The following is a 19,235-nucleotide window of genomic DNA, read 5'->3' as shown; positions in this document are numbered from 1 at the left end:
TCCCAAGTAGAAGTAGATACTGCTATTCATCTCAATGGTTTTAGAATTTAGATTATGATTTATGATGCTTTTTTTTAAGAAATAATATTGTCTTATGCTAATGAAACAGTGAAAAGATTGAAATACAATCTAACCCTTTGCTTTATAGCTTATGTAGAAAAGAAATGAAACAAGCATTTATTAAGCACCTGTTACATAATGGGCACCTTGCTAAGTGCTTTACAAATATTATTATTATTTGATCCCCCAACAACCCTGGAAAGTAGTTGTTACTATTATCTCTTTTTTATGGTTGAGGAAACTGAAGTAAACAGAGGTAACTTGCTCAGGTTCACACAACAAGTAAATGTATGAGTTCAGATTTGAGCTCAGGTCCATCCTGCCTCCTGAACCAGTGCTCTATCCACTGTATCACCTAGCTTCCTTCCTAACTCTACAAATCCAAAACTATTTATTTTGGGGCTATTATTTGAAAAAAAAACTTTGTTGTAAAGTTTCTATGTAATTTCACATATTACAATTATTTTAACCCTTTAAAAAAACCTTTTAGAAATTAAACAAATTAATGAATTAAACTAATCTATATAATCATCCAAGTAGCATTTATTAAATACCATTTCTGTGCCAAGAACTGTGCTAAGCATTGGGGATACAAAGGCAGATTAAAAAAAAAAAGGCCCGGTTGTCAAAGAGTTCATATGGTAATCAAGAAAATAGTTTGTCTTTGGTGTAAGGGACTACAATAAGCTGATAGATACTTTTCACTTAATATATCTGTAATTTTATGGAGAGTGAGGTTGAAGAGAGGATATAAGACCAGAGGGAAATATTAGCATTTAAAAAACACATAATGAGCCAATTTGCCTTGCAATGATTCCCTTCTCTTTAGTATCCTCAACATATCTTTCCCATGATGTTTGTCCTGTGAATGCTTTCATGTCATAGTTCTTTTTAAATGAATCTGAGAATAGGAGAGTATGAAAGAAAAGGAAAATGTAGAGGAAGAGGAGTGAGAAGTATTTTCCTTTCCTTGTGGGTATTGCTCATCTCCATCCTGCCAGTAGAAAATGGTGCCTCTGAAATGTAAGTTGCCCAGAATCTACAGGGTCAGAATGGGCTAGCTAGATCATACAGCACTATCATAATATATACCCAAGTCTCCACTTCATATCTTCATGAAAAGTTTGAACTATAAGTAGGAATAATGGCCCTGTGTCTATCCTGGTCCTTTACTTGAGATCTAGGCTTATCCAGATTCAGCTTGGAGAAACTAAGCTCTTGTTAGGGGAAGTATGCTTCCCACTCTCACATTCATTGGCTCATATCTTCATTTTGGCTACTCTGAGGACAATTGCCTTTTGGCCTCTAGCATGAGATTGCTTCTCAGCAAGGGTTGGGGAGGGGAAAGCAAAAATGGACCCATAATAAAAATATAAATCATATATGAAACAAGATGTTTTATTCCCACACAGAAAAGAGAATGCTAAATAATAATCGGAACAATTAAAATAGAATTCAGTAACAGATTGCTACTAGTAAAATCAATTATGAGACACTTTTCAAGTCTAATTGGAATATATGTAAAATGTTTCTTTCCAAGGGCTCATATTTCTTCCCTACAAATTTAGTCTCATCTTCAAAAGCCACCTAAATGATTCCAAGCCCCCAAATCATCTAGAAATAATTTCCTTCTTCTTATTTGGTTCTAAGTCTTCTTCCCTATTCTATTTTGTCTTTTATAATCATCCTTCTGAATGAATTAATGAAAAACTGAAAAAAAAATTCAAGTACTTATTTTATACAAAAAAAAACTATGCTAAGCACTGGGAATACAAAAGGAAAAGAAAGGTAATCTCTGCTTTTATGGAGCTCTCATTCTAATAGAGGGATATAACACATACCTGAGATTTTGGCTCTAAGTTATATGGAAAGGTCCTGTGATCCTTAGGGTATAGCAACAAAACAGATGGTAACATGTTTTCTTTAATATCACCCTATTAATAATGCCATGTTCTTTTTTTTTTCATTGTTCTGCTGAACCATTTGACAATACCAAGGACTTTGGTAGGAGAATTATTTTTTCTTCATCTTCAGTGACTGTTGAGGAGGTGGTAGCTAAAGCACCTGCAGAGGAAGTTTCCAGGTTGTATCTCCTCAAAAGTTGCTTCCCTAGACTATGGTTGCAAGATCCAGGCTGGAAGCACAACTGGTATATGAGGAACAGTGAGGCTTTTGAGGCTCTTGGACCAGAAGCCAGAAATGGTTGAAAGAAATAAAAAAAAAGAGCATTTTGACTATTTTTTTTCCAAAATTTTGCATAAATGTTTACCACTGTTCAATAACCATTTGTAAATCATGAAATTCACTATCTGCAGTTAAAATTCCATTCATAACATTTAATGTAAAAATGCAAAACTTACCCCATTGCCTTGTTCAATAAGAAGACAAGGTTTAATGTTCAACTGATCCACAGGAATATTGTGTATCTAGGAAGTCTTGAGAGAACATCTCTTAGAAAAGGCAAACAAGGATTTATAATAGTAATATGTGTACTGTCAAGCTATTTAAAGTAATGCCTGTCAAAGTCTAGTCACTTTATGAAGCTGAATGAACAAAAGATGATGGAGTCCCTAGAGAACATGTGCTAAACTTTCCCATTTGGGTGTAACTATATTTGAATGACCACATTTTGTGCATCATTCCCTTCCTTTTCTTTTTTTTATGTTCATCTTGCTTTATTTCTCTTAGTAGCTTCTAGAGTGATCAATCCTGCTTTGAATAATTCATCATCTAAACAGAAGTAACTAGTGAGAGTCCAGAGCTTAATAGATTCTATTCCAAGGTATACTTAGATGGATTTATCTTAAGGAAGATTGAGGAATGAGTCATCCAGGCTAAGTGCCTCTGAGTTCTCATTTGTTTATGTTCAAGTCACTTTTCCAGAGCCCCTGTCTCCTTTGCTTTTGTTTCTGGGCTTAGTGGGCTAAACAATGCCTTTCTGTTTCTGCTTCTGTTGCATCCAGCGGCTGTCTTGGCACCTAATATATGTAAAACAAATAAGTACCACAAACACGCTTAACAAATACAGCAATTAGACTCCAAACACATCTTGCCCTCCTCTATGACATTTGGGGGGGGCATGGAGAAGTGCTATTATTCTGGAAGAAACACTTCTAAGTTGGGTATAATTACATTTGTTGATGTTTCTGTTTCTACCCTCCTCCCTCTTCAAGCCCAGAAGCTTCCCAGCATTACTTTCACATCACAAGTCCCTGCTGTCCGAATGAAATCCGTTCTTATGTAGCGTACAGTGCTTGACTCCTGTATTTCACCTTGTAGCAGTTGTAAAACCTTCCACAGTAGGTAATCTTCACACCATATGTGCTGCAACCACTATTTGCTAGTGTGTGAATTACAGGACATTTCAGCTTTGTATGTTTTTACTTCCTTTGTTGGAGAATCATAAAGCCTTAAGAACAGTAGCAATAATCTTTGGTCCTTGTGTATATAACACCTCAGACACCAGGACACAAAGTGTTTCGTAAACATGAATGTAAAACTCTTCACTTGGCTTTGCAGGTAAATGCTAAGGATTTTTGTTCCATTTTATAAGGGAGGAATTGTCAGTCAATCAATCAACAAAGATTTATGAAGCACCTACTATTTTTCAGGTGTTGTGGTAAGCCCTGGGGACACAAAGAAAGGACTTCCCTCCAAATGAAATGACAGTTCTTGTTCTCAAGGAGCTCATAATGTAATGGGGGAGGCAACATGCAAATAGCTAAGCATAAACAGGATATACATGGGCTAAACTGGAGATTATATTAGAGGAAAGGCACTAGGGAAGGCATTAAGGAGGACCAGCAAAGTCTTCTTAGAGAAGGTTGCCCTTTAGTTGAGAGAAGCCTGGTAAGCCAGGAATTGGAAATGAGGCATGAAAGAATTTCAGGCAAGGTATATAGTCAGTGACAATGCTTTGAAATAGGAGAAGGAATGCCTTGTGTGAGGAATAGTAAGGAGGTTAGTGTCAATGAACCAGAGTATGGGGATGGGTCAGTAAGGTGGGAAAAGACTGGAAAGGTAGGAGGGGCTTTGGAACAAACAGTATATTACATTGCATTCTGCAGGTGATAGGGAGCCACTGGAGTTGATTTCTTCATTTCCCATCTGGCTATACTCTTTGGAACTTTAGATTTCTCCATGCCATCTCCATCATGCCCCAGGAACCACACTGGGAAATCCCATTATCCCAAACGATCCTATCAGCCTCTGTATTCACACCTTATCAGTGCCCTCTTGCTCTCTTATTTGGAGGGCAGAGCCATGAACTCTAAAATCTCCATTTAAGAAGAGGTTACCACCTTGCTCATTCTTTTGGATTTCCTTGAACTGCTCTATCATAACATCGTGCCTCATGATTCTCATCACTGAAAAATCTCATCATCCTCAAAAATCCAAATTGCCTTGGATCTCATATCTCATCAGTCCCCTTTGACCACAGGATTTGGAGGGAAGATCCATGAACTCCAAAACTTCCATTTAAAGAACAAGCCTCAGCCTGGTCAGTCTCTTCATATCTCACCTGATTGTAATTTTTTTGGACCTCTTTGGATTTCTCCATCACATTATCTTCTTCCACCTGTCATCTTCTTCCTCCTCATCCTCTCTTTTCAGCTTCCTTTGGTGTGTTATCTTACTCGATTAAATTGTAAGCTCCTTGAACATAGGGACAGTCTTTCTTTTTTGTATTTCTATTTGTATTTATATGTACTGCACTTAGCACAATGCCTAGTACATAGTAAGAAATTATAAATGTTTATTGACTACCTGACTGATTGAATAGAAGAGGTGATAAGATAAGACTTACACTTTAGGGAGATCAGTTTGGCAGTTGACTTGAGGATGGACTGGAGAGGGGAGAGATTTAAATCAGAGAGACTAATAAAAAAGGTTAGGATGAATAAGGAGAGAGTTCTAGGCACTAGTAAATGTGCCAAATGGAGTGATATGAAGTCTTATGTAGCAGAAATACAAGGAGATCATGTCACTAGATTGAAGAACAAATGGTGGGGGAGGTTATAAGGTGTAAGATGATTGGAAATGTAGGCACTGAGAAGTTAAATGACTTCTCTAAGGTCAAACAACAACTTAGTAGCAGATTTGGGGTTACACTCTTCTTTACTGTTTATTTAATACATTTTCATTACAAATAAATTTATTTTTACAAGCATTGATGTGTTTCATTGTGTGTGTGGGAGGACGTATCTTAAAATGTGTGTGCTGGCTATTTTATGTCAAAATGAATACAACTTTTAGGAAATTAAATTCCTTGTCACTAAGAGTTGCTTTAATGATTATAATTATCATCATTATAATCAGATATTTACTAAGCAATTACAAAGTGCCAGGCACTGCTAAGTACTATAGATAAAAAGGCAAAAAAAATTAAAAAAAACCTCTGAGGACTTTGTACATATATACATACATGCATTTATTTACATGTAGTATATACAATTGGCTATAATGGATATGAAACCTAACTTGGATTAGTGAAGGTCTGCACTGAAGCCTTGAATTCAGTTTGACATTGAAACTTCATTTCTTACATTTACTGTTTGTGTGACTTTGGATAAGTGAACCTTCAGTGCCCCATGCAACTTTCTAAGACAATAAATTTTAAAGCAGGTAACAACCTATATCAATAGAGTGAATTTTCTCTTGCTAAAATGAGCTGGAGAAGAAAACACTCTAGTATCTTTATCAAGAAAAACCCACTGGGGTCACAGAGAGTCAAATATGATTAATTAACACACACCTTCAAGCAAAAACAACAACAAAAAACCCCCAAAATCCTTGAAATCACAGGTGCAGACCCCTTTTAAAAATGGTATTAAGTGTATACAGCATTCTCCTAGATATTATTGATATAGAAAAAGTGGCAAAAACTGAATTTCCAGTCTCCAAAGAAAAACTTTCCTAAGTCTTCTCATATCTCTTACTCTTATTTCCAGAAGTTGCTCCCAGTAAAATAACAACTACATTCCAAATTGCTGCAAATGCTTATGTACTTGAAAAATTTCATTCATTAATCCTAAATGATGTTAATAGATTAAATGTTTGCCCTACTTCTTATGGACCTTATACAGTGCCTAGGCTGTCTCCTCCTGCTTGCAACTCTCTCCCTTCTTTTCTCTATTTCTTGAAACCTGTCCCTCCAATCACTATTGAGTTCAAGTACCACCTCCTTCAAAAGACCTTTCATGATTATTCCAGTTGTTAGTTTCTCTCCACTGCAAAAAGTGCGTCATTATTTTTACATATATTTATTTGTCTTTGTGTGTGGTATATTATTCCAACCTAATCTCACCCCCTGACACACACATCAACACAAACTTCCCTTGCACACCCCTAACCCTTCATGTGACCCCATTTTGGGGCAAAGACTATTTTGCTTTTGCTTTTGCACCTCCGGCACCTAGTTCAGTGCCTGTTATGTAGTAAGTGTTTTATAAATGCTCTTCGATTGGTGGATGGATGGATGGATGGATGGATGGATGGATGGATGGATGGATGGATAGATGGAAAGAAGCATGTCAACTCTATTAAAGAATTCAGAATATGCAGATATACATGAAATACAGAAGGTCAGGGTTCTAATTCCTGCTCTGAAAGTTACTTAACACCTGTGCCACCTAAAGCAGTGATTTAACTTTTCTGCCCCTCAGTTTTTTTTCATGTATAAAATGAGAGAATTGGACTAGATGACCTCTATCAAGTTCTTCATCTGTAGAATGAAGGGAATGGATTGGATGATCCGTGATATGTCTGAGCTCTCCATGTGGGATACTATTATTTTGAAGTGACTTTAGAGGGTGTCTTAAATCTCTTAGGACACTAGAGCCAGTTGTCATTAGTCATCTCCAAATATAGACTATATTTTCAAAGTGCCATTTATAGGATTTAGAGCTGGAAAGAAACAGAGATGATTTAGTGCAACTTCCTTGTTGTAAAAGGAGAGAAATTAAGACCCAGACTTCCTAAGTATTAGCCAGAAGAGCCAGGATCAGGGTTAGGAACACTACTATCAGAAGTTAGGGAAGGATTATCCTTAAGAACCTAGACTAGTGTTCAATGAATATTACTTAGGTCAAAACTGTGTGCCCTCTCATAGACATCTCCAAAAATTTAGCATCTTCCAAATACTTAGTGGTTAGAATTACAAAAAAAGAAGAGAGTTGATATCTTTAATGGACAGACCCCCCCCCCCCAACAGCATATTAGATGTGAAAATCTTATATGATCTTGGGGAATGGAGTGAATAAACTATTAAAATATAAGCATACTCACAAGCCAAATCTTTATTCTTGATTAGCTGGATATAATGTTTATCCATAAAAAAACTTATAAGCAAAAATTTTAATTGGATTTTGCCATACCCAATATTGAAAATCTTTAAGCTACCTGCAACTGAAAAACTTTCAAGTCAATGTCATGTAGGGATAAAATGAGGTATGTGTATGTCATCTTTGCCATCCTATCTACTGGACGTGAACCAATGATGTTTTGAGTAAGCTTATAGAAAACAAGTTTATTTATTGTTGTTGTTCAGTCATGTATGATTCTTCCTGACCCAATTTGGGATTTTCTTGGAAGAGATACTGGAGTGGTTTGCCATTTCCTTCTCTAGCTCCTTTTACAGATGAGGAAACTGAGGCAAAGAGGGTTAAGTTGCTTGCTTAGGGACACACAGCTATTAAATGTTGGAGGTGAGTTTGATCTCAGGTCTTCCTGACTCCAGGACTACAGCACTATCCACTGCACCACCTTATACCCTGGTAATATTCAGTTATAAAAATAAGCTTTTTTTCTACTTGAATTATAGTCTCTTGAAAATTAAATATGAAAGAATAGTAATAGGATAATGACTCATCCTGTTTCTAATTTGAAAACTATTGAAAAGGTGTGAGAAGAATGAGATAATACTGATAGTTATAATCATATATGCCCCTCAAAGACATGGCTTATGTCACACAATAATTGAGTAGGGATGGTAGAATTAGCAGTGCCTAAGTAAAAGAATATTAACAAAAAAAGAATATAGCGACCATGATGTAGGTAGTTTACGTGCCCTGAGACCATGAGATGGTCTGGCAGAAACCCTGAAATGTCAAACTATTTCTACCAGAATGAAACATTCTGGTAGATCTATTATTGTACTGATAGTAAAAGGGCTAATACTACTAGCCCAAATCCCATTGCTGTATCCACTGATTTGGGTTAGTACCCTAGCCAATGTGGTGTAACTGTTCCTTTGGATCTAAGAAATGGATGGGATAAGATTGCAAACTACCCTTTCTTGAAACTGTTATGATGACCAGCTTATCTTAGAGGATGGTAGAGCAAGTGTGGTTACTATAAATTAGATAAAACAATAACCCACATGGTAGAAATGCTTCAACATACACACACACAATGATGCAGAAATTGCTTTCAAAGCACTTGGCCAATTTCCTGTCTGATGCCAGCCTGATCCTATATTTCTTAATTGTAGGGTTCATATATTTATTATGAAAATATGGGAGCACCAGTGACCCTGCCAAATATAAAACAATGATGTATTTATACTTCCACAAGATGCCTTATCATGACAGAGGACTGACCTTGAGTTCATATGCAGTTCACAACAAGCACTGGCTTCTACTATTATGGAAAGGCATTCCATATATAACTGGCAAGAATCCAAATCTGTTATCTGAGGACCCCAGCTAATTGTACAAATGTATATCACCATAGGGCTGTCCACCTGATGATGATTTCTTTTTGGTCATAGCAACACTTGAAAATGAAAAAAAATAGCCCTTAGTCCTGTCTGCTCTCTCCCTTCTTCAACTTCTGCATTAATTGTAGGAGAGTGGCAGATGAGAGGGCAGAGTGTTCTAAGAATGATACAGTTTTTAGATCATTAACAAACTTCACTTTGACTGTGGTTGAAATTTAAGATTGTCAATTTTCATATGACCAAGGAGAAGATGTGTGAGGTGAATCATATTAACATTGACCTTCTTGCTATTTAAAAAACCCAAAAGAAAGACAGTAGAACCAAATGGAAAGGGGGTTCATGGGTACTCCTTATACAACTCTTAGAGAAAAGAGTTAGCAGAGTAGGTTTAAATGTATTCCCAGAAAATATGATATTATTTCATGGGAAATTTGATCATCACTTATTTCAGTCCTATTGATAAATGATTGTAAAAAAAGATCATTGTAGCCTATACATCAACATTGGTTGCTGAAGACAAAATGGTAGAGAAGTTCTATGAAGAACATGATCAAATCCTCTAAAACAAATAGACATATACTCTCATATTTAACTGCAGTGGGAAAGCACCCAGAAGTTTAAACAATGTAAACTAACTTACCCAACAAGCAGTAAAAAATAGCCCTGAAAGCAGCTTAGTCAGCAAATGTCTGACTTACTTGCCAAATGGAGATGACTGCCAAAGGCAACATTGGGTTAGACTATAAACTAATCTGTAAAATTTTATGAAGAAGGATGATGGATGATTATGAGCCTTATTGTCTCATAAAACAGAGAGAAGCACTGAACTACAAAACCAGTTTAAACCAAATTTGGCAAGATATCCAACTAAGTAAAGTAATCCCTAGGGCATTTAAGGATGAAAATGGAAACAGGACATGAACAAAGGAAAAATGGACAATATTTTTGAAAATAATTTTAATGAGTTGTTTTCTCCATCAAGAATAGTGGTACTGCCACATGTACACCCAACATCACAGTCTTTGTGTTTATAAATTAATCCAGGTATGTGCAGAGGAGATCCATGGTGGATGAAGGGAATACAATTGTGAAGAGTCCCAAAGGACAAGGTTTCTGAAGAAGAGAAAGATCAAAAATATATGAGGAAAAAAGGTGTGAGGAAAAAATCTTCAATTTATTAATACAGAAAATAGTGACATAAATAAATACTGACTATGATAAATAAATAAATAAATCATCCAAATATCTTTGAGAATTATTTGTACATAAATGTATGGCATCCTGGAACAGGACATTAGCAGGGAACAAGGAGACATTCACAGTGGATCATATCTTTACCATCTAAAAATTAACTGAATGATCACATTGAGCTTATAAGATCACATTGTGCTTATTGCTTGTTGATTATCAAAAGCATTTTTGCCAGTAGGTAATAACTCGATCAGTAAGCATTTATTAAGAATTTATCATGTGCCAGGCACTGTAAAAGTTTTGGGTGCCCAAAGAAAGGCAAAATAATAACATCATCAACAACAACAAAACAAAAACCAAAATAGCCCCTACTCTCAAGGCATTCATGATCTAATTAGAGAGGTAAAACACAAAGACTTGGAACAAATAACATATACGGGATAAATTGGAGTTAATTTAACTGGGAAAGACTTCTTGCAGGATGTGAGACTTTTACTGAGCTCTGAAGGAAGCAAGGAAAGTCAGAAGGTAGAGATGAAAAGTGACAGAGTTCCAAGAATTGGGGTAGCCGGTGAAAATGCACAAGTCAAGATATCACCTATGATGTCATTGGTCACCTGTGATGTCATTGGTCCTCTTTGAAAACAAAGGACTAATAACAGAATTGGAGTAATGTGATGGAGTGTCTTGTGTGAGGAAAGGCAAGGAGGCTCTTGCCACTGGATTTTAAAATATATAAAGATTGGAAAGTTAGGTAGGGGCCAGGTTATGAAGGGCTTTAAAAACCAAACAGATTTTATTGATTCTAGAGGTAATTGGGAACCACTGTAGTATATTGAATAGGAGGATGACATTGTCAGGCCTATGCTTAAGGAAGATTAATTTGACAGCTTAGTGGTGGTTGATGGACTGCAGTGGAGAGAGACTTGAGGTAGGAAGACCATCCAGCAGGCTTGTAGTAGTCCAGGCATGAGGTGATGAGGACCTGCACCAGGGCTGTGGCAGAGAAGGTGGAGGTTTGCCAACCAGTTTACATGTAAACTCACAACAGATCTGTGAGGCAGGCACTGCAGTTACTATTTCCACTTTTGAGATAGGGAAATAGAAGAACAGAAGAATTCAGTGACTTTTCTAAGATCATACAACTGTGTCAGAGGTTGAGTGTGAATTTTTATCACTGACTTCAAGTCCAGGACTTGTCCAGTATGTAAGACTGCCTCAAATAGGAGTTCATGAACAGATGTTTTTTCCTCAATACTAGAAGGAATTAAAAATAGCCACCTTCTCCTCTTTCTCTTCCTCCTCCTCTTCCTGATCTTCCCCTCCCCACAACCCAATACTTACTTTGCCTCTCATTCACTGTTCATTCAGAATAGTTTTCAAGGCTTGTTCTTTCAGAGCAAAATTCTAACAGAAATTTCATTCCCAACCTGTACCAAAAATGAGTTTTTTTAAAAATAAATAAAATGGTAGTGGGAGTTCAGTATGGGAGTGGAGGGGTGATTCTAAAATTGACAGAAACCACCTTTTCTATACTATTGATTTTTCAGCCAAGAACAAAAATTCTCATTATACAGTAAGCCACAGTGAAAGCAGTGACTCAGAAAAGCAGGCCAGTGAATGATGAACGGACTGCTGTGGTCAAGAGATATCCACTTTATTCTTCTCACATAAGCCTCAATATGTGCCAGACTCCCTTCCTCTCCCAGCCTATGGTACTTTACCACTTTATTCCAATAATTACGAATAAGGCTTTCCTTGCTTTTCAAAAGTGTTTCTCTCTATCAGAATAAACTGGCATGCCTTAAATAAAATGCGTGGCTAGCAGCCATTAGATATTAACATTTTTGGGCCAGGTAGTGCCCCTCTGGTCAAACTAGAAAAAATGTATTTCCCTACCAATTGAAATTATAGTGGAAAGTCAGAAAAAATGTTTCAAGTGTTTGCTTCTTCTGTGTACTCCTTTATTGCAGAAACCATTCCTTACTCTGTAAACTCCACTGAAGTTTTTTCTGTGGAGAGTGGGGGTTGGAGTGGCAGTGGAAGACACTTCTAGAATAATAAAAGAAGCAGATTACTTAAATATATTATACATACGTATCTGTATTTTATAGAAAAATATATAACCTATAATGTAATATGTATATTGTAAGAAATAACATATTATAAATGTGTGTGTTTATACATATATATATATATATACACATAAGCATAGATATATTTTACTACATAAAGGGAAATCTCATCCACCTCTTTCCAATTTTAAACAACAGAATTTTACCAGGAGTTTTGTTCTCCTATGACAAGTCTGATAGAATCAGAGCAACCTCTCGTCAGTTCTGTATATGGCACAAACTAAATGTTCTTGTGATGACTTTAATAACTTGTGAGTAGAAAATAGAAAAACCCTGAAAGGACTAGAAGAGTTTTCAAATATGGTAATGATAACAACAAAAAAGTAACGTTTATATAGTCCAGTAATTTTTTTTAACTTTTTTAGTGTCATGGTCATTTTTGGCATTTTGGTGAAGCTTAGGGATCCCTTCTCAGAATAGCATTTTTAAATACACAAAACACCTAGGATTACCAAGGTAAATAATTATGGTAAAATCCATTTAACATTTTTTTTAAGTTTGAAGACTTTAAGAACTTTTGGCCTAGTGCATCAAAGTTTTCAGAGCACTTTACAAAGTTAACATATTTGAGCCTTGCAACTACCCTATGAGGTAGGTGTTACAGGTGTTTTTATCTTTAGCTTAAACTGTCTCAGAAAAGTTAGTTGAATTGCTGATGCCCTTGTAAAGGTCAGTCAAAATTTGGATCCAGTACTTAAAAACCACAACAATGTCACTCTAACCTTAACTAATAGGAGTGAAAATAATTTAGGAAAAGATATTGTTGTTGTTCAGTCATATCCAACTCTTCATGATACCATTTGGGGTTTCCTTGGCAAAGATACTGAAGCAGTTTGCCATCTCCTTCTCTAGATTATTTTACATATGAGGAAACTGAGGTAAACAGGGTTAAGTGACTTGCCCAAGGTCATTCAGCTGGTAAGTGTCTGAGGCCAGATTTGAACTCAAGTCTTCCTGACTCCAGGCTTCCTGACTTCACTCTATATACTGCACCACCTAGCTGCCCTACATCCGTCATTAGAGGCAGAGCAGGCAGATTCCTAAGAGCATGTGCAGGGGACCCATGTGGATGTCTAGTGAGCCTACTTCTAGATATTTGGATGACATGGAATGGAGAGACCTGGCTATCCATTTAAGAGCATGTGTAGTTATTATACAGCTGTTTCCTGTCTATTTATGAAAAAACCTTTTGGTTGCCATCTGGGACTGCCTGTGAAAGTCTTGAAGAGAGGTTTGCTTTTTTTCTTTCTTTAGCCTCACACTGTGATGATGACATTAACCCTCAGAGTCCAGTAAGGGTGCCCTTGCCCCCAGCAGGCCAATCCATGAATATACAGTCTCTTAGGCAAGAGTTTTACCTAGTAGATAAGGGTTCCTTATGGATGTAACTAGGAATTGATTTTTTACATTAACCAGTCAAAAATAATTTATTAATCTCAACTCTGTGCCAGGCGCTATTCCAGATTCTAAGGACAGAAAAACAAAACCATAATAGTTCTTAGCTTCATGGATTTTACATAATTTCAGAGGAGGCAACATGTACACAAAATAAGTGAGCTGAACGGAAGTGGAGCTTGAAGGTGTTGTTAGATTGATAGAAGTTCCATACTACTATTTTATTTTATTTTTGATTTATGGATTAAAACAGCCATTTCTATAACATGTTACAATAAAAAGATGATTGCATATGAAACTGCAAATCTATCATGTACAACTTGCTATTCATTTCAAATATACAACAAAATTATCCTATAAATTTCTTTTTTTCTTCCCCTCTCCCCTAGAGATGGCTACCATTAGACACAAATAGGTATACTCACATATGCATGTATGTATGCATATATACATATACATATATATGTAACTTTATTCTATACATACTCTGTTTATCATTTTTTTCCTCTGGATGCAGATAGCATCTTTCTTGATATGTTATTTAGTTTCATACTATTCTAAGAATTTAAACAGAGAAGTGTTAGCCTCCAGAGGAGATGGAAAACTGGTGTCCTGGATCCAGGAGGCAATTACCATTAACTTGGCTCATTTTATATGTTGTAGGATCATAGGATCATATTCTACAGTTGAAAGGGACCATAGAGGCCATTTGGTCCATTAGCCCTCATTTTATAGATGAAGAAACTGAGGAGGTTAAGTGACAATCAGTCACATGGGTAGTTAGTGTCACAGGAGGAAGATAACCTTCAGCTCAATTGTCTTAGCCAAATCCTAACTGGGGCAATCCTATTCCAGACAACAAAATTTATACCCTATTGTGGATTTTTTGGAATATCTTTCATTCTTGTCCTCAGTTTTTTGTACAATACTTCTATGTCAATGTAGACCTTTTAGTGTAGACTGAGATATTATAGTATATAGAGAGAATGATTCTACAGAATGCTCTGGAACTCTCAAATACTGCTATAGACTTTGGTTTTACATCACATGCTTGAGTATTTTAAACAGTACATATTGATTCCTTTAAAAGTTCTGGGGAAATAGCATACAGAAAATATATCTCATGTTATCAAATAGTTAAATCAAACAAACAAAACCCTCAACAACCTAAAACATGTTATTCTTTTTTCATTCTTTACAGGTCTGGAAGTACCATTTTTGCTTTCTTTTTCTTCCTAAAGTAAACTCAGGATATTTCTTCCATCTTTAGGGGGATGTAAATCATCTGAGATAACACAAGAATCACACCTTTTTCTTTTTAGGTCTCAAGACATTGAGATAGCCTCACACACAGTGTCACTTTGCTCTATGCTATTTTTTCATGTAAATTAAGATTAGAATAGAGAGAAATATAAGAAAAACTTATCATGAGATTTTTCTTCCTGAGAGGTCTACCTTGGGACAAAACTCATCAGTGAATCAGACTTAACCTTGAAATCTTTGGGATCCACCCTCACTGATGATCAGAACTTGAAATAACTTCCCCCTTAACCATTTTAAAAATGAAACACTTTCAGAAGTCAAAACACTGCTGTTTTATCATTCCCCTCTGGAAAAAGGAAACATTAACAAGTGACTTAAAGGAAAGATCAAAAAGACTCAGTCCCTTAATGTCTACTGTATTGATGAACCATGACACAATCAAATTTCATGAGAAAAAGTGACCAAACCTCTCACAGAAAAATGCCATAAGCCTTTATTATGAAAAGTATAGATTATTTTTCAAAAAAGGCATTTTAATTTATTCAAAATATTTGTTAAACACTTTGAAGTGCAAGGAATTATAACAGGTAACAAAGCACTGCTAAGAAGGGTTATTGTGAACATGGTGATATTTATAAAACATCTATGTTATTACAATTATATATATATAATTTTATCCTGTTTTTCCTGTATTTTATAGCCAAAGGTAATATGTACAAGTTCTTTTTAAATATATTTATTTATTTTGTTCTGAACTTAAGAAATAAGACAAGTATTTTCATAACATAAGATAGAAAAAAAGATGATTGTACATGAAATTGGAAATCTATTATATATAACTTGCTATTCCTTTTAAATATATAGTAAAGTTATGTAACTTTCTTGTTTCCTCTTTTTTCTTCCCTGCCCCACCCCAAGATGGCTACCATTGGACAAGTATATATGTAAATTGTAGGTATCTGTATATCTCTCTCTCTATATATATATGAAGATATAACATATAATTATATATAATATAAAGATATATAATATATTTATATACAAAGATACACACATGTATAAAACTATTCCATACATCTATTTATCATTTATTTCTCTGGATGCAGATAGCTTCTTCCTTCATATGTCCTTTGTAGTTATTTTGGGTATTTATAATAGTCAAAATGACTTAGTCACTCAAGGCTGTTCTTAAAACAATATTGTTGTTACTGTATACAATGTTCTCTTGGTTCTGCTCATTTCACTCTTCATTATTTCATACACATTTATCCATGTCTTTCTAAGATCATAGAGTTCATCATTTCTTACAGCACAGTAGTATTCCATCACAATCATGTACCAGAATCTATTCAGCCATTCTCCAAGTGACAGGCATCCCCTCTATTTCCAGTTCTTTGACACCACAGAGAAAGCTGCTGAATATTTTAAAACATATAAGTTCTTTCCTTTTTTCCCTACTTGCCTTTGGAAACAGACCTAGCTGGGTCAAAAGGTATAGGCACATTAATAACTCTTTAGGCATAATTTCAGATTGCTTTCCAAAGTGGGTGGATCGGTTGACAGTTGCACCAACAGTGAATGTGTCTCAATTTATCCACATTTGCTCCAACATTTGTTGCTTTCCCCTTCAATTATTTTACGCAATCTGATAGGTGTAAAATGATATTTCAAGGTTCTTTTAATTTACATTACTCTAACCAATAATGATTTAGAGCATTTTTCAAGATTCTCAGATAAAGGTCTCATATCTCAAATATATAAAGAACTTTGTCAAATCTAATAGATTATGAGTCATTCCCCAATTGATAAATGGTCCAAGGATATGAACAGGCAGTTTTCTGATGAAGAAATCAAAACAACATGTACAATTTCTTACAACATCCTTCCTGCCATATGATGAATGGTTGAAGTAGCTGGGAATATTAATTGTGAAGAGGAAAAAAGAACTTAGGAGGGACATAATACTCTACTCAATTATTTTAATTGCTATGATTATCCATGTTCTGCTTGGCTCTAGAGGGCAGATCTAGGGACAATCTATCAACCAACAGTCATTTATTAAGTTCATCAGGTATTTTGCTAAGTACTGAGAATACAAAGAAAAAGAACAAAAGAACATTTTTTTCTCAAGAAGTTTAAATTCTAATGAGAACAATGTATGTAAATCAGCACATATGACATAAATAAAGAAGCCAGGTGGCCTTACACAGAATGGCATTGCTGTGGTGGGGACTGGGAAAAGCATCCTAGAGGAGGTCAAACTTGAATTGAATTCAAAAGGGAAGCTGAGTCAGAGGTTGATAGGGAGATTGATCTAGGTGTAGGGTTTAGCCAGTGCAAAGGCACAGTCTTTGGATCATTGTGTGGGAAGAAAAGCAAGTTGGCAAATATGGCTAGATGAAAGGGAAAAAATATGTTAAAAGAATGGAAGGATAGAAAGCAACATTTTAAAACAGCTTTTAAGTGCCAAAGAGCAGAGTTAGTATTTGATCCTAGGGGTACTAAGGAGCCACTGGAGTTTATCGAATAGGTGAGTGACATGGTCAGATTTGGGCTTTAGGAAATTACTTTGGCAGTAATATGGAAGATGGACTGGAATAAGAAGAAACTTGAAACAGTGGGTACAAATTTCAAAGAAGCAAATTTAGGCTTCATGTAAAAAAATCTAATAATTAAAGGTATTAGGGACAGCTGGATCGTGCAATGGATAGAATACTGGCCCTGGAATCAGGAGGATCTGAGTTCAAATATGGCCTCTGACACTCAATAGCTGTGTGACCCTGGGCAAGTCACTTAACCTTGATTGCCTCTCAATAAACAAAGAGACAAAACAACAACAATAATTAGAGCTATCTAAAAATGTAATGGGCTCTCTCAGAATTTTCTGGGTTCCACCCTTACTGGAAGTCTTTATGTAAAAGCTGTAATACTACTTGCTAAGTATTTTGTATGAGACACTGCTCGTATGTGAGAAACTAGATATTCTAGAAAATAACCTTAGTTCACCTAAGGGGTTATATTTTTGAAGTCCGAGTCCCACTGCTTATGATTACTTCTGAACCTGATCCTCTCTCATTATACATCGCAGGACCTGAAGTGGAGAGAGAAGTGGGCTGCAGTCTATTCTGAATCTGTGACTCATCTATATGAAAAAGCTGAAAGCTGACACTTGTACTTGTTGAGCTATCCTAGGAAGGGTTGTGAGTGGGAAGTGTCTTATATGGGTCTAGGATCTTTATTTGCTCTGGTAGACAGCCTCTTCCTGGGTGCTGGAGTGCTTCCTGAGTGCTCCTTGCTGGACCTTGTCCACACTGTTTGCAGACTTCCATCTCCTTATGGGGATGTCTACCCCAAGCATGTGAAGACCTGGTGAAATGGGAGGATGGGAACAATTTGTTCCAAAGGTCATGGAAATGGTTGAAGCAGGTGCTGTGGGACATTTAGAGTTTGGTCAGGTATCAAAGACACCAAGATCATCCAACGCATGCCAGGCCATCATCAATCATACTAACTTTTGTCCTGCCTTTGGACTTCAAGGACTCTGGAAGAGAGAGGAAAACTACTTTGTGCAACTCTGCCTTACTTAAATTCAATTCAATTGTAAGTCAAGACATCAATCACCCAGTGATTTCATTGTTCCTCTTCATAAATGAAGGACAGCAATATCTCCATATGGACACTTGGGCTGAGTTTGGTCTGTTGCATTTCTTAGATTTGTTTGGAGGATCTTTTGTGCAGAGCTTGCTGTACTGTTTTCTTGTACTCTACTGTTTTGGTTCTGGTATACAAACACACACACACACGTTAATGAGCTCCCTGTGAATCTGCATACATTTCTTTATGCCACTCCACTATTCTTTCTTATGTAAACGATTAAGTAATCAACTCATGTTGATTTTTTTATATTGAACCATTAAATTTTATTGCTTAAAATATAGTTTTGATAGAGATTGCTTCTGTTTTCTCTGTACATATACCACTTCTCTCCCTTGCCCCCCAGGTCCCATACATACACGAAACTACAGTGAAAAGACGGAAATGTGATGAACACCTCATGGAGATGGAGGGGTGGAGGAGGGAAAAGAATATCACTAAACCTCAGAACTAGATTGCTGGAATATCATATCCCAGATTTTGTCAGGAAGTAAATATCTTCCATACAGGAATCAGGGTGGATTATCATGGATTATCATTACCCACTCACATCAAGCCATTGATATGGAGATTTCTTTCCATTCACGCTTTGTAAGCCAGAGATTTTGTTGGTAGGGGACTAATAAGGTTAAACATAGAAGAGGGTAGGGGAAATTGAGAATACAGATTCCTGTGAACACATACACACACACACACACACACACACACACACACACACACACATACACACATACACACCAGAATCAATTCCTAACAAATTTTTGGGTTAATAAGAGAAACTCAATTGAGAATTGATATTTCAGACCTCACTACTCTAC

The sequence above is a fragment of the Vombatus ursinus genome, unplaced genomic scaffold, assembly GCF_900497805.2.
Source record: "Vombatus ursinus unplaced genomic scaffold, bare-nosed wombat genome assembly UNPS02014832.1, whole genome shotgun sequence".
NCBI lineage: Eukaryota > Metazoa > Chordata > Mammalia > Diprotodontia > Vombatidae > Vombatus > Vombatus ursinus.
This window is presented reverse-complemented; position numbering follows the sequence as displayed.